A 13558-nucleotide genomic window follows, 5' to 3' on the forward strand; every position below is an offset into this window, starting at 1 on the left:
TCCAGCCTGAGATTCTAAGGCTGCTGAGAGAAACACAGTCATTCACAAATAAGGAGTCCTTCCGTGTGTCCCAGAGGGCTCTGTTTTGAGACAGTAGAAACAAATTCCTAATTCTGTGAATTGACCTAGAGATCCCAGGAGAATCTACTTCCCATTCTGCCCAAACTTTATCTCCTGCTTCTTTCTACTCCCACCTGGAAAATTTTCTTCCTCTGTAGTAATAGAGAACATTTGTTCTGTGCCTACTACCTGCCTGCAATGTGCCTTATGCTTTACTTATTATCTGCATTTCGTACGAGGAAATGGATAATCAGAGGAGTTAGTGATGTATTGGAGGTTACACAGCAGCATGAAGCAAAACAGGGCAACGCCATCTGACTGACTCTCAGATCTCTATCCTTCTCCCTCATCATTCTGTGTCATGACTTTCTTCGTTAAAATTTTTTGTGTGTGAGATATATTTTAAACTTCACAAGTAGTCCATGCTCAAGCAGAGAGGTTGATCAAAATAAAATCCCAAATCTCCCTGGCTCCTCCCCATTCACTCTTCCTCTCCTTCTTAGCTCCACCAGCACAAGGATTCACAAAGCTTGTCATTATTAACTATTTAGGATTTATCCTTCTGTAGTTTTCTCCATGCATGTAAATATGTAGACAAACACATATTTCCTTATATACGAGTACTTTTTTCAATTTAAAAAGCAGATTGTTATATATATTCTCCTCAGTTTGATCTTTTCATTTAGTTTCCATGGCTTTCCCTCCAGGTAAATGCTCATAGAACTAACTTGTTCTTTTAATGGTTACATTAAAATTCTAATTAATTAGAAACTATGAAACATTAGATTCATTAGAATTAGAAAGTATTGAATCATTCAACCATTGATGAGAAACTGCATTTTTCCTATGCTTTCTTGGTTTGTTTGCTTTTGCCACTATAAATAATGCTAAAATTAACATGTTCGTGCATGTATCTGGTGCATTTATTTCTGTAGAATAGATTCCCCAAAGCAAAAGTATAGTAATATATTCATTTAATAGAAACTTCCAGTTAACCTTCCAAAAGTTTTGTGGCAATTCATTTTCACATCAACCAAGGATCGAAGTACCTATTTCCCTATACCACTGTCAGCACTGGATATTATCAGTTTTTAATTTTTTGCAAAGCTCAGGGTAAAAACGACCTTCATTCATTTTTACAAAACTGTTTTAAGTTTCAGCACAAGAGTGACCTCCACAGCAAATTCTTGTTTTGCAGTCAGGAAAAAAATTGTATGTGTAAACATGTGTGTATTTGTATGCTTTCCAAAAGACAAAAGAAATTATAGTGTTGAAATGTAAAGGAGACGAGCCTTTATTTATAACTAAGGAAATCAACATGCGTGGTGATAGACCTTTAATCCCTAGACATCTCTCTCTCTCTGAATAGCCAGAGGTTGGCACTGGGTCCTTGTCTATGAAATCAGGACAATGATATCTGACTCTTACTACTAAAAGGAGAGTAGGATGATCAATGAGTTCATATCTTTAGCACATTTGAACATCCCTGGGAAGCAATGCTTTGGAAACATTAGATGGTTTTATCTTTGTTCCATAGATTACATAGTGCAATTTTAAAGTACACAGTACCTATTTTCTAAGGAACTCCAAAAATTGCACTTTATGCATAGAAGAATCTCATTTTAAAAATCCATAGCATCTATTATATAAGATGTGTATCACAACTAGATGCTTTTCAGTGTCATTCTCATTGCAAGGAGCTGCTGACATCCTCCCTCTAATTCATTTCTAATTCTACTGATGTTCTTTAGGAGATATTGCATTCTAGAGTTCATTAGGGGAAAAAAAGAAAAGGATGAGAGACAGTCAGAAAGAGGTCCAAGGCAGTCAAATGGTGGGATATCCATGGGGATGTGGAGCTCTCCATTTTGGTATAAAAATTCCACTCCGATAAGGGTGGTTGACCAATGTATTTCTAATTAAACTTAATAATGTGTATATCTTTTGAACAATTCTGAGCGAGTAAACTGAGGTGTTGTTAGTTTCAGTAAAAGGCACTGAAATTGGTTTCTACAGAAGGAGTAAACATTTATTTACTGGGAGAAATTATGAAATATGTCACTTCAAATATCCCAGCCGGAGCTGGGATGCTCCAAGAGGATTGTCCTGAGAGTTAGGCTGGTCTCCACTATGTCAAAATGACCAGTCAGTTCTTCCAACTGTTTCAGTAAAAATGACTCTCAAGTGAGCTGTTCGGTTTCCTAGAGACCTGCTGAAGTCACACTTAACCATTTACCATTTAATGAGTGTTCTAGGAAACCAGAACAAATAATACCACAAATGCAATGTGATTACTGGTGATATTTCTCAAACTCCGCTTTCCAATCTGCTTCACTGTATTTATACATAATCTGGTATAGCAAAGACAATCTCTATTTACCTCTGTGAGTGTGAGCATGCATTGCAGCCAGACAATTTTCTCATCACACTGCACTGGTCTGTGGTTAGAAGGGAAAGGACTAGTCTTTGGAAAGATGGAAGTGTGGTGGCTTTCCTCCCCTTTATGGACTTTCAGAAGCAGAATCAACAAGAGGATGAGTTTGGGAGACAGACAGATTTGAATAAGAGCCTGAGGTCACTGGCTAGGAGAGTTAGGAGAGGGATTGGATTTGCATAAGCCTCCATCCCTCTCCTGGCCTCTCTGTTTCCCTCTGACACGCTTTAGGGCTTTGCACGGCCTCCTACCTGGGCCTAGAATTCTCTTTCTGCAAGTATCCAGGTGGCTAATTCCCTCACCTCCTTCAAGTCTTTGCTCAAATGTCATCTTCTCAATAAGGCCTACCCTGTCCACATTATTTACATGCAAGCCACACCCTACCGGGAACTCTGGATTTCCCTGTTCTTTTTATTTTTACATATTGTGTATCACATTCTAAGATACTTTATCATATATTTCACTTAAAAAGAAATTTGTATTGGCGTATAGTTGATTTACAATGTTGTGTTAGCTTCAGGTATACAGCAAAGTGAATCACTTATTCATATACATATATCCACTCTTTTTTTTTTTTTGAGATTCTTTTCTCCTGTAGGCCATTACAGAGTATTGAGTAGAGTTCCCTGTGCTATACAGCAGGTTATTATTAGTTATTTATTTTATATATAGTAGTGTGTATATGTCAGTCCCAATCTCCCAATTCATCCCTCCACACCCTTATCTCCTGGTACCCATAAGTTTGTTTTCTCCAACTGTGACTCTATTTCTGTTTTGTAAATAAGTTCATTTATACCCCCCTTCTTTTTAGATTCCACATATAAGCAATATCATATGACATTTGTCTTTCTGTGTCTGACTTACTTCACTCAGTATGACAATCTCTAGGTCCATCCATGTTGCTGCAAATGGTATTATTTTGTTATTTTTTACTGCTGAGTAATATTCCATTATATGCACATGTACCAAATCTTCTTTATCTATTCCTCTGTTGATGGACATTTAGGTTGCTTCCATGCCCTGGCTGCTGGAAATAGTGCTGCAATGAACATTGGGGTGCTTGTATCTTCTTGAATTATGGTTTTCTCTGGGTATATGCCCAAGAGTAGGATAGCTGGGTCATATAGTAGTTCTATTTTTAGTTTTTTAAGGAACCTCCATACTGTTCTCCATAGAGGCTGCACCAACTTACATTCCCACCAACAGTGCAAGAGGGTTCCCTTTTCTTCACACCCTCTCCAGCATTTATTGTTTGTAGATTTTTTGATGATGGCTATTTATTTCACTTTAATATTTATCATCTATTTCTCTCCCTCCAGAATGTCATCTCAGTGGCAGGAAATTGTAGTTTCATTCCTGATGTATCTCAATATCTAGAACTGTGCCTGGCAAAAAGAGAGTTCTCAAAAAAACATTTGGTGAATGATAAAGAAAACACCTGCTTGAGTTTCTGGTACACAAAAGACTCTCCAACACATTATTTCCCTTTCCTCCCCTTCTTTTCAAGCAGCTAAGTCTAAATACAGATTCTTGCTTCAGCCTTCCCCACTATTATAATGTCATGTGCATAAATCTATCGACTAATGCAATTTAGTCCTGAATATTTCTGCTATTTTCTTTAAGAGATACAGTCATCTGTAAAACTTCAAAAAAGTAAAAATAACGCTATCTATAATAAGGATTTGGAAGTGACAACCACCTCAATGGAAGAAATAATCTATTCTTTTTAAAAATGCTTAGGCAGGGAAATTCCATCATCCCTTTCAAGTATTTATTCAATGTCTACCAACCCTCCTGAGTCTGCCTACCATTTATTTTATGTCCATTTTTTTCTTGTTTTCATTGATTGTATTTTTGCCTGATTGACTTCTGATATACTTGGGGGAATCTTTGTCTTGTGTAGTCCTACTGTAGAAAAAAGTCTTTTCAATCCAACTTTCCTGTCCACCTATATAAGGTAGATTCTTGTTTGCTTTGAGACCAGAGGTTGACATTTTCCACACCTCCCTTTAGAATTAGGTATTTGTCCCAAGTTGGGTTCTCCAGGAAGCAGACACCAAGATGGAGTAAACATGAGACACAAAAGGTTTACTAGGTAGTAACACCTGAGAAAGGAAAAGGGGATGAAGTACAATGGGCAGAGGGGCTGTCAGGCTTCAGTGCACCTAAGAAAGCCTCTACCATGGGGGGCTGTGGGGCAAAGATCACCCATTAGAGGGGTCCTACTTTGGGCAGGATGGACAGGCCCTTGTACCACCTGTTGACTCAGTCATTAGCTGGAGGGTCACCCCAAGCAGAGCAGTAACTCAGCTCTAAACCTGAGGAGGATCCAGAAGGCACTAACAGCAGGAGGCTGTCAGCTAACCATTGCTGAGCTAAGCAGCTTTCCCGCCCTGAGGGGGATCTGTGCCCTGCATCTCCCTGCCTGCCACAGGGATTGGCATGTGGCAACTGTAGCCACATGGCTACGCACAGCATGTGCTGCGGCCCCACCCACATCTCCTCGGCACCCACCCTCCCCATGCACACTGATGACTCCCTTGTGTAGACACCTGCGATGCGTCCCTGCAGGATTTCTCCAACATGCTTGGCCAATGTGCACAGCGGTGCAGAGGTGCTGTCTCAGGAATAACCCTCAGCTGATGAAGAAAAAGAATTGGAGAAAAATATAATCCACTTTCCTCTCTTCTTAACCGGGACAACGCTGCCCATATGTTCCACACAGTGTCCCAAATGTCCCCAGAGGGATTGAGCCCCAGTTGTCTGCAGTGTTAACCTGCTCATTAATGCACTCTGTATTGACTTCTTGCCCTTCTCTGTCTCATTTCTCCATCCCCCTATTTGGAATCACCCTCCAAAGAAGCTACTTAGTCTCAAGTCCTTGTCTCAGTATCTGCTTTCTCAGGGAACACAGTCTAAGACAGGTATCTAGTTGTGTATGGGGTTGATAGCACTCTTCCTACTCACTAAAGGCAAGACTGGGAGTCAGGAAACTTGGGGGATGTAGGGTAAACAGTCTTAACAATCCTGGGGTGGGGAGTGGTGGGGAAGGTTCAAAAAACTTGCCAAGGTTTACCCAAGGAATTAATGGGAAAGTCAGAAGTAAAACCCAAGGGTGCATTGATTGATTGGGGGTTAGTTAAATTCTAATCATGTGAAGGGGGGTTGATGAGCATTTAAAATAGACATGAGATGTTGTTTTTCATGTATATGTCCTGTGTGTTTCCTCTAAATAGGATACATCATTTTCTACCGAGGCATGACAATGCCTGAAGGCATGTTCTCATGCCTTTGAGTTTTAATAATGTTTTCATTTATTTTATCCCATGTTTTCACAGTAACCTGGTTATACAGCTAAGGATTGGGGGCTCCATTTTACTATGAGTCAACTAAGGTTTAGAGAAATTAAGTGTCTTCATTTGTCCATGGTTAAATTGCTAGTAACTGGAAGAGATAGGACTCATGTCAATTTTCTTGCTGCAAATATAATCACCTTGTCACTTTATCTCATTGGTTTTTCTCAAATACACACACAGGCACAAGCTATTGTTTCGTCTTTTGCCCCTTTATTCCAATTAGCATCATCAAGATATTTGTTCCACCTATGTACATTTTTATACTGCTATTTTTTTGCATTCTGTTAATCCCCAGGTGGAATTATCACTTTAACAAATAGAAAGAAAAAAACTCCCAAGTAACTCAAACATCTAAACTTAGTTGTTAGTTTTGCTGTTCTCTATCAAAACTTTCCACAATGCTGCTGACAGAAAAATGAATGGCTTATTTCCTCTGCTACTTGATTACCTTTACCTTCTTACTAAGTTAGGGTTCAAGAAAAAAAGAAATGGAAAAAATAAACCTGATAAGAGGAGTGAAGAAAAGTCACTTGAATAACCTACACACTGAAAAGAAATCTTTGAAAAGTCTTCCTACTTTAGACCTAGATATAGAAAAGGCATAATTACTCAGTGTGTATAACCCAGGGATGAATTTTGAAGAGTCCTCTATAAGCAATCTTTTCACCTCACCTCCACCTCCAATTAATTAATCGTATAGAATTCAGTGCCTGCCATGAGTGTGAATTTGGCAGACAAAAATGAAGAACGTTATATTTTGAAAGGGAACTATTCAATTTCAGGTTTTAGCAATGGACATGAAGGCTGGTTGTTTTCTTCAGAACAAACTGAAATACGAGAAGTGAGTGGTGCAAGTGTGAGTATACAGTGAAGGACCCTGGTGACAGGAGTCGATCATTTGCATCCTCATCAGCAGGATGGTTACACCTGCTGGGGAAATTGTTAGCTTCCTTATGGTCTCGACTCTAGCAGAGCCATGTAGTTGAGGTCTGGACCTGGAGTTGGAGACCACAGCCGAGGAGAGGTCTCTTCTGACCACCCACCCTCTTCACCCTGGGAGTTGACAACTTTAATATCTAAAGCTCAAAATCCTTCTAGAGAACACAGTCTCTCTTCTTGGTAGAGAGCAAGGACATGTGTGGGAATGAGAATATTCCATCTCCATTAGGAAACTCAGGTCGGCCCCAGCTGATCTTAATCATTTAAGACCAGAAGTGGTGCTCAGGAAAATGACCACGAGAGCATGTCTAAACTTATCAAGATGAAAAAGGACCAGTGCTCCTTCAGAGCATTCCTTGTGTTCTGCCTGGCCCTGCTGAAAGCTTATCCTGAGTTCCTGCCTGAATTCCACATCACTGATTTTCGATCCCTGACCTATAGCCCTGTATCTGTGATAAATCCCAAATAGGGCAGACCCTAGGCCATCTCTAGCCAGGCTTGTTTGGTGTCTGACTACCATTGCCTTCTTACTTAATGGCTTAGGAATCCTTCCATGGTCCTACGGGGATTTCAGGACCTGACACTAAAAGGAACCATGCTCCAAATTGCAAACAAAGAATCGCTCACCTTACTAGGATAAAGAAGGCTCATACATCTCATCTCAAGGGTCCCATTGAGTTGTGCAGGCCACAGATGCTGATCCTTGAGTTGGTCTGGCCAGAGAGAATGTAAATATTTTCTGGTGTAAGAAATATTAGGCCAGAACCTGCTCTGTGAACAAGCTCACTTTGGTAAACAATATTTGTGGAAGATGGACTTGTGCGTGGAAAAGTGGGTGCAACTGCCAAAGGCTGTTTATGTCCCAAGCTGTCTCTAATCACTTGGCAGCAAAAACGATTCTAGAACTTGAGCATAGCTTTCAGAAAAAAAACAGAGTTTATTTGCAGAAGTATCCAAATAACAACAATCTAAACTTTTAGCCATTTCCATGACATCACCATAGATCCTCGCACTGAAGTGTGGCTAAGGCCCAAGTCAGTCTCTTCCCTTTCAGAGTAGCTTTGGTTGTAAATGATACCATATATTTGTACAGGACCTGAAAGTTCTCTAAGTGCTCTCACACGCATTGCCTCTATTTTATTAGGTAGGCATACTAAGGACAATTTTCATCATTTCAAAGATAAAGAAAGTAAGGATTATATTAGTTAAATAACTTAACCCCAAATCACTGTTATTAGATGGCAATGCTAGGATTGAAACCAACATTTGACTAACTTTAAAATTTGCTTTATGGAAAACTGAGGTCCAAGTTTCCAAAACTGCCAGCAGAGCCCAGTCAAGAAACCACGATTTTCAATCCTTAATGATTACTTGTGCTACACAGCCCACTTTCAGTTTATTTCTGTATATTTAAGTTTGGCAACATAGAAAGTTTTGAGTTCCTATGGATGAGAAACTAGTTATCAATGTAGTGTTTACAGAACTCCCTCAAAATATGGAAGAGAAAAACAACAATAAAATCCTCAGGTGATATAACTATGCAATTTCAACATGATAACCATCCAGACAGTTTCCTAACATGGAGAAGGGGAACTTCTTGGTTTATCACAGCTTGATGAAAATATCCTAAAAGACAATCAAATCTTTTGCCATGAAAATTATTGCTCACAAAGCAAACTGCCCTCATCAAATAGGTTTTCCAGGGCTATTTGTAGAAAAGATCCTAAAGGATTAGAGAAAAATCTCTTTTCCCTGCACCTTTTAAATTTTTTGTGTTTACATTTTTCTGTAAGGAATTCTTTATGTGAGCAAATCAAAGACATGGCTTCCACAGGGAATTCATCTACACACAATAAAATTCCCATGATAGGATGGTCGTTAGGACCTAAGCTGAACCTATGAAATAGTATGGTTTTCTTTCTATCAGTTGTCTGATAAATTCTGCTCAGATCCATGGGGACACTGAAGATGTTCTAAAGCAGGCCAAACCCACCCCACCTCCCAACCTGCCTTCTCCTAACTAGTCTTTATTTTCAAAATCTAAACAGTGTTTCTTACTGTTTTTAGATATACACTGGTTGGTATTGCTGTTGTTCTTTTTTGAATGAGAATCCATTAACTGTTGACTTCATTTGCCAGTAAAATGTTCTGAGAGACTAAAACAATTTGTGATGAATTTTCTTTTATAGCAGAGTGAATAATGATGGAAACTAAACTGCCAGCCTACCAGGGGAAAGAGTTTTGAACTGTTTAACTCTGGTTCTAACATGTTATAGGAAACACTGAAGAATCAGCAGAAGCTTTATTTAGCCCAACAGGAAAAAACACTAATATTTGGACTTCTTGTCATATTCAATTTTAGTTTCCTAACACATGGACAATTTTACTTGATTTCTCAACTCTCAGCAAAGAGGCAAGCAATAACCTTAGTCAAAAGTTGTTTTTGTGAAAGGTTATTTTGATGATCCTGGTGAAAACATTAAAAATAGTCTTGCTTTCAGAACTGGAAAAGGAAAAGGGCATTATTAAACTTAGAAAACAGTTGCATTACTGAATCAGAACTTCAATACAATGTTCAACCTTTAGAAATTCTAGATAAAAATCCTGCTTTTGAAAAGATAAAAAACACTCAAAATGGACAACAAACATACTCTTCATGATATTAAGGAAGAAAAATATCAGCTAACCACTTTTCAATTAAGCTTTTCTATTTAAAATGTCCATGAATTTAACAGATGTTCTTATATTTTTGGAGTATCTATTGGGGTATCACTAATATGGTTGAAATCCACTTACTGACTTGGATCACTTCTCTGACTACTGAGGTTTCTACTCCTCCAACTAAAGTGTAAGTTGCCATATGGGATCCAACAGAAATGAAATAAAAACTTAGATTAACTCAAACTTGTACACAAATGTCTGCAGCAGCTCTATTTACAAATGTCCTTGAACAGGGGAATGGATATACAAATTGAGGTACATGGAATACTCATCAATAAAAAGGAGCAAAATATTGTTACACGCAACACCATGGATGAATCTCAAAGTCATTATATGGAGTGAAAGTAGTTGATCTCAAAAGATGACATAATATATGATTTCACTCATCCGACATTGTGAAAAAGTCAAACTGTTATGATAGAAAACAGATCAGTGGTTGTCAGGAGTTAGAGATGGAGGAGGGTTTGGTTGCAAAGGGACAGCACAGGGGAATTTTTTGTGGTGATATAATCAGAAGAGAGTTCTCTCTTCTGACTGTGGTGGCAGTTACACAAATCTATACATGTGTTAACATTCATAAAAGAAAATTCCCATTTTACTCTAAGATAATTTTAAAAATACAGTTATTATAAAAATAATAGTAGATACTTTAATAGATTATTTCAGTACATTTCCTTGTTCTGGAATCCCATAGGAAGAATCCTCTACTCTGGCAGCTGATGAAAATTTTTTTCTGCAATACCTTGGGCCTTCCCATGCTCAAACTGGCTTATCTTTCTTAAGGTAAAATCTGGTGATGATGATCATAACGATGCCATTATCAAGTACGCAATCTGGTCTAGGTATTATTCTAAGCATTTCAGATGCATTTCCTCATTGCATATTCATAACAGCCCTGAGGAAGTAGGTCTCGTGATCTCCATCGTATAGTGGAGAAAACTGAAGCAAGGAAATGTTGAACAATTTGTTCAAGATCACTCAGGTAAGTGGTTGACTTTGTGTTCAACTTGAGACAGTCTGGCTATACAGACTCTGTGCCCTCAGTCATGACACTATACTACTTCTTAGTAAATTCTACTGGGTAAACCTTACAAATAAAGAGGATCTATTCAAATTACTTGGCTTTATATCTCCAAACTCTTTCAGAGGCGGTATAGACATAAGATCCTTTCTCTTTAGCCCCACCTGTACTCCTCCTTTGTCTGAAGGTATATTACTAAGGCTCAAACATTTTAATAGTTTGTGGTTAACTATTCGAATATAGTGTCTGGATCTAAAAAAGAGATGGTCTGCCATCTTCCTGTTGCTGACATAGGTTAGATCTTTAAGCACCTGGTCCTAGGGACAGGCAAGTATTTTGCTAGTAGTGTCATATCATTGTGAGAGGTTCATGTAAATAGAACTTGTTCCAAATAAGTATAATTGATTCATATTTTCTCTTTATATTTTGGATAAACACAAGATGATTCAATTTTGGATCTGATCAATTTCTATCAGCTCATTATTACTACTGAGTATTAAAGTGAAGCAGGATGTTTAATATCTGAAGAGAAAGCACTGCATCATAGAAAAGTTATCATTAATTTTAGATATTGAAATTCTCTCCCCCAATTTTTTGTTGATAAATTATTTACACCTTATTATTTAATGGGTCATACACAACTATTCTCACCTTGTTTAACAGTCCAAAAATAATAGAGAGGAGTACAAAGAGTAAAATCATGAACAAGAATAAATGTCATTCTATCCCAGAGAGAAAAAATTTATGGTTGTGCATTTCCACCACAATGATGTATATCAGGGGTCTCACCATGGGTCCAAAAATATATGCAGCCAAGCAGCTCATCTGAGCTAATACAGAAAGGCCCAAGCAATGATAGAAATTTGAACTGCAGGATGTGGTAGTAAACCATGGAAGCAGGAAGAGATAAAAGGAACAAGAGTCACAGAAATTAACAATAGGAACAGATCATGACAGCTGGATGAGAAATTGGCAAGGCCAGACAAGAACACCTCAGAACAGGCTCTGGAACTGGAGGGTCCACTTGGTGGATATTAATGGTGGGATTCCTCCCCCCAACCTTTGTGTGTGGTGAAACAACAGAATGAGTATCAGACATTTGATCAACCTGAGTCACTATATTTTAGTTTAGTTTAGTTTAATTCCTTAAGCTACCAAGGGAAGTTCTAAGGGGTCTGGTTGCCTCATGTATGTTGGGCTGATGAAGGTAGGAGAGACTCACTATTTCCACCTGCCCAGAAGAAAAGGACAATAGAGATGCACCTGAGAAAACAAACGTTATGTCACTCCCCTGCCTGCAATGATCCAGTGGCCTCTCATCACACTTAGGGTAAGACCCGTACACAACAGGCCAGTCAAGCTGGCCACGATCAAAAATGAAAAATAGCCTATTGTACAAAGGCATTTCTAAAAAGACGAGAAACAGAATGTAGAAACAATTGCCTTTGACAAGCCTCCTCCTAACTGATTTTCAACTCAGTGACGGTGGAGTTACAGGATAGCATAAATGATGGAGCAAAACTGAAATCTCAGAATGATTAGCCTATTACAGGAATTTGATTTTATAATGTTTACTCATCAGGAGACTCAAAGAAGGATGAAGCTCCCAGATTTTGTCATTTTATCAGAAATTATTCCTGCCAACAGTGTAATATGTTTCCATTTCTTTTTTTCTCATTTAACCTTTTCAATTTATATAGATTTTTCTTCCTAGAGCACTGGCAAGGAGTGTTAGATCAAGAATCCAGTTCCTGCTTATTCATGCCTTATTTTGTAGACTATCTCAGAGCACTTATTTAACGTCCTTAAAGCATGAGCTAGAGAAAGGATTCTCAATCCCCTTGGCCCTCTCACACAGCTTTGACTATTGGAACCCACTTTGCAGGACGGGGATTATTTTCTCATGCTGCGTCTGGTAAGCACTATGGGACTCATCCATTTCCTCCTGGATCCACATCAAACCCCAGTGAAGTTGTAAACATACACCAGACAGCATTAGCATGCCACACATAGCCCTAACACTGCCTGCTCCCCACAAGAGTACAGGCAGGAAGGAAGGTTCACATATGTGACTCATAGAGGGTCACAAAAGTCCCAACTTCTCTTGAGAATATTTTTTCCCTCTCAAATCTACCCTAACTCCATTGAGTTTATATTCTGTCATGACCCAACAGAAAGAAATTCATGACATGTTGAAGGCTGACTCAAAAAGGGAACCTCCCATACTCATTCACTATTGGTGGGAGGATAAACACACATGTCCTTTCTTGAGGGCAATTTTGTAATACACCTCAAAAGCCCTTAAAATAACATATTTTAACCAGAGAGACCCAGTTCTAGGAATATATAGGAAGGAAATAGACAATTGAAAAGATGGATCTTTTAGGACTTTCACTTCAATGATGCTTATAATAAAATAAAATACAAACTGTCAACTAAATGCCCAACAATAAGAAATTTCTTACATAAATGGTGGTGTATTCCCATGAAGGACACTCTGTAGCCAGTAAACTTTTCTTGACATGTAAAGGGGCTCATAATACACAACCAAATTTAAAAGATTATTAAATAGAAATGAGTTGTTGCCATTAAAGTTTTTAAATTATATAAACATAATGTAATTGCATAAGAAAACATTAAAAGGGTTATATATATATATATATTTTTCTTATTAGTCATCCATTTTATACACATCAGTGTATACATGTCAATCCCGGTCTCCCAGTTCATCACACCACCATCCCCACCCCCCACCGCTTTCCCCCCTTGGTGTCCATTCGTTTTTTCTATACTTCTGTGCCTCAATTTCTGCTCTGCAAACTGGTCCATCTGTGAATCCTAAAGATGCCACCAGAAAACTACTAGAGCTAATCAATGAATTTGGTAAAGTTGCAGGATACAAAATTAATGCACAGAAATCTCTTGCATTTCTATACACTAATGATGAAAAGTCTGAAAGAGAAATTAAGGAAACACTCCCATTACCATTGCAACAAAAAGAATAAAATACCTAGGAATAAACCTACC

The sequence above is a fragment of the Kogia breviceps genome, chromosome 4 (genome assembly GCF_026419965.1).
Source record: "Kogia breviceps isolate mKogBre1 chromosome 4, mKogBre1 haplotype 1, whole genome shotgun sequence".
Classification (NCBI taxonomy): Eukaryota; Metazoa; Chordata; class Mammalia; order Artiodactyla; family Physeteridae; genus Kogia; species Kogia breviceps.